This window comes from Chinchilla lanigera, unplaced genomic scaffold, assembly GCF_000276665.1.
Source record: "Chinchilla lanigera isolate Chin_1 unplaced genomic scaffold, ChiLan1.0 scaffold00050, whole genome shotgun sequence".
In the NCBI taxonomy this organism is placed as follows: Eukaryota; Metazoa; Chordata; class Mammalia; order Rodentia; family Chinchillidae; genus Chinchilla; species Chinchilla lanigera.
Window position 1 is genome coordinate 5,842,077 of NW_004955451.1, and position 3,921 is coordinate 5,845,997.

At 47.0% G+C, this 3,921-nt stretch overlaps 1 long non-coding RNA gene across 1 annotated transcript in view; it reads right to left on the reverse strand.

Moving 5' to 3' along the window:
- LOC106149681 overlaps positions 1-2,323 on the reverse strand; it is a 13,073-nt gene extending 10,750 nt beyond the window's left edge. The window contains exon 1 of the long non-coding RNA XR_001236003.1: positions 1,895-2,323. This is a non-coding gene — a long non-coding RNA (uncharacterized LOC106149681). The remainder of the gene's footprint in view (positions 1-1,894) is intronic.
- Positions 2,324-3,921: the final 1,598 nt, after the last annotated feature.

A 3,921-nucleotide genomic window follows, 5' to 3' on the forward strand; every position in this document is an offset into this window, starting at 1 on the left:
ATTATTATTATTAGTATTATTATTGACACTAAGTGGCCCAGGCTAGGTTCAAACTTGTGATCCTCCTGCCTCAGCCTCTCAGAGTGCTGGGATTGTAGCAAGCACCACCATGTCAGGTTGAAAGGTCTTAAATTACTATGTTTCTGGATAATTTATTACACAGAAATAGAAAACTACTTATATTCATCAGATATGGAATCTCAAGGTTTCTCTGGACTTTGCTTCTTCCAACGTGTTTGGTTTCCCCTGAAGCAGAGAAACGTAAATTTTGAGTACTTCTGCCATTAGGCAGAGCACACTCCCCAAGGCGGCCATAGGGAACAGGTACCCAACATTTACTGCCCAAGATCCCAGCATCCTCCTTACTCAGGCAGCTGAAAGACTGAACAGATAACAGTGAGCCACCCTCTCAGGTCTTCCTGAGTAACAACCAAGTGGACAGTCAGAAAAATAACCATGATAGCACATGCCTGTAATCTCAGCACTCAGGAGGCTGAGGCAGGAGGATTAACCTGAGTGTGAGCCGCCCGGACTGCACAGTCAGTCCAGGCCAGCCTGAACTGCACAGTGAGACCCTGTCTCAAACAAAACAAACAAAACCAAACCAGATGAACAGGATGAGCCATTACATAATTATATAACTCTGCCTCCCTCAAAGATGTGTATGTAGCCAGGTGTGATGTCACACAGCTGTAATCCCAGCACTTGGGAGGCTGAGGCAGGAGGATCGTTGTGAGCTCAAGGCCAGCCCAGGCTACAAAGTGAGCTCAAGGCCAGCCTGAATTGCATAGCGAGACCCTATCCCAAAAAGATAAAAAAAAAAATTTTTTTTGTTTTAAAAAAAGGAAATTACAACAAGCATAAAAGATAGACAAGCAACTTTCCTGGAAAGATCTATATGGGAAATGATACACACTTAGGCTAAACACTTAGCCTAAACACTTAGGCTCCTCTCAAGGAAATTAAAGCAAACATATCGTCTAGACAATACGAAATCTTAAAAGAGATGAAAAGAACAGCACCTGGAACAATTAGGGAAAATGAATTAAGAAGAAAGCTAATTAAGGAATACCAAAAATGAAATGGTGTTGATGGCAGTTCTGAGAAAGACTATTTAGAACAGATGCTAAAGGGCATAAAAGGGGGAGAGATCTTGAATGTTCTAATAAATACAGGAAAACATTGCCAAGCCAAGGAGCAGAACATGTAGGTCACACAAATCTCTATGCATCAGACAAAATTAATTAAAAACTGCAAAGATCAACATAACCACCTGAAGTTACCAATTTGCAAGATTAAACAAAGAAACTTACAGCATGTGTGTACTAAAATAAACTGATTGTGTGCAAGACAGAAAGACGAAGTCAAGTTGGTTCATCTCTACAGCAGGTCACAAGATCTCAGCTATTGTCACCTACTACATATATGGTACTTAGCACAGTAGTGATCTAGTTTGAATCTAGGGCCTCACCTATGCTAGCCAAGTGTGCTATGAGATACAAAGTTGCCCAGACTGGCCTCAAACCTGTGATCTTCCTGCTTCAGCCTCCTGAGTACCTGGAATTAGAAGTGTGTGCTATCATGCCTGGGTTATATATCGTACTTCCTTTGGGCTTAGCAAGCATCTCTGTTGCTCATGGTTCCTTGTCTTAGGGAATGACTCAAATCTCTTGTAAAGGTCTGGACCATCAGAAGTCTACACTGAGACTGGGTGTGGCGGTGCACGCCTGTAATCCCAGCACTTGGGAGGCTGAGGCAGGAGGATCACTGTGAGTTCAAGGCCAGCCTGGAACTACAAAGTGAGTTCAGCCTGAACTGCATAGTGAAACCCTGTCTCAAAAAGATCAAAAAAGAAGAAGTTTACTAAACTGGAGCGTTACAGTCTTCCACTGACCTTACACAGAGGATCTGAGAGCGTGAAGGGTCGGTCCAAAGAGTTTCCTGCATTCTTCCTCATTAAAGCCACCATTAAACTGCAGCTCAGTCTCTCAGGACGTCAATCACCTGAGCCAGTGATCCGCCTGTTGGTGCAGTGCCCAAGGAGGACGGATGGCAGCTTCAAGTTCCAATTCGACAGAATTTTACTGTGTTCCGTGGTGAGAACAGTTCTCTTTGTAACTGTCTTAGTTAGCATCTCGTCACTGAAACAAAAGATCAGACATCCCCAAGTTAAAGGAGGAGAGGGTTATTCTGGCGCACAGTTTGTAGCCGCTTTAGTCCCTGGGCAGCTGGTTTCCAAGGCAGGACGGCATGGCAGAGGGCACGGCAGAGAGGCAGTGCGTGGCAGGGCAGCAGGAAGCAAGAGTGACATCAAAGCTCTGCCCATCAGTGCACTAACCCAGTGCCACGCCGCCACGATGTCAGCTCCCAAAAGCCCCGCCTACGAGCACATGTGGCCTTGGGGGACACCTAGACATAAGCCATAACAGTAACCAAGACCTCTAGACCAAAACAACGTAAAATGCAGGAACAGGAAGCAAAAAGCTTATTACTGGAAACCCTGGGTAAAGCCAGCAGTGGGAGGAGTCACTTTCACTGTGACCCTTTGACTCCTGACTCACGAATCTTGAATATGGCGGGAACATGGAGACTTAGTGCACACGTCATGTGCTGCGGAGCACGCCCCCGTCCTAGAAGGTGCCTCCCCCAGCTGGTGTTGTAAGCGAATTTCCAAAAAGCCATCTGGCCCTCTGTTAAGGCAGCTGCTTCAACAGGCTAAGCAAGGAGCTCGGTGAAACCTGTGAATTCCACATGCATAAGCCCACTGCATTGCCTTTGCCAGGAATGCCATGAGCATGGGTTTGGCACCATAGGTCCGCGATGGTAGTTTTGGCAGAAACATCGTGGGCAGGGAAGGTAAATTTATGTCCAGAGCGAGCGCCAGTTCCAGGAAGAACAAAGCATTCCCTCTTCCATGAGGAAGCGATCCGGCGTAACCAACCTAACCTCAGTGGCTGGCTGACCCGGGAAATGTGATGGATGAGGCACCCTGTGTTGGTTCTGCGGCTAGATTAGGTCCCCGCAGCAGCATCGCCAGGAGAGCCTGGGTGGGTGGAAGTCATGATGCGGGGCCCATCACAGCCTCCATCTCTGTCACCACGGGCACTTTGCTCCTAGCCATCAGAAGGCTGGAGCAGGAGCCTGCCCCAGGCCCACCCACCTGGTTACTACAGTCTTTCTTCACACTCTGGTGAGCCCTCACATGAAACACAAATATTTTCATGTTCTGCCATCCAGAGAGGTCTAGCTTCATACCTCTTCCTCAGATCCACTTGTCATTAAATTTATAGGCATGTTTCTTCTAAGTCCTAGATTACCAGAACCTGGTAGACTTTTGTTCCCGACATGGGAATGAAATGGAGGGCGGCATGCATGCTAAGCACATAGTCAGCCACTGAGCTACATGTCCCCAGTCCACTCTATTATTTTCTTTAAGAGTAGGAAAATTTATTGGGAGAATAGCGATGGGGAATGGGGAACAGAAAAGCTCCTAAAAGCCAGGAGGGGTGCCAGATGGGTTGCCCCAATCTATTACTTGTGTATACAACAGACCCTGTGAGGCTGGGAATACCATGGGTTATAATTCAATGCTGTTTGGTGGTTTACCAAAAGGACTTAAAAAACTCAAAAGCAGCTTATGCTCACAGCTAATTTTTCATTCTTTTTTTTAATAGCAAAGGAAACACAGCAAAAGCAGCAGGAAGGAAGCTATGCACTGGCAGAGTCCAGGAAGATCTGGCACAGGCCTCTCATGTCCTCCCACTCCAAGGGCGTGCTGGAGCGCTGTCCACTAGCAGTGACCGCAGGGACGGATGTGTGCATTCTCGCAGACCCTACAGTCCACCCCTTGCCAACCTGACACCTGTGCTGTGCGTTAAGCCATACATAATCTCCAGAGACAGTAGCCAAGTCAAGCCTCTG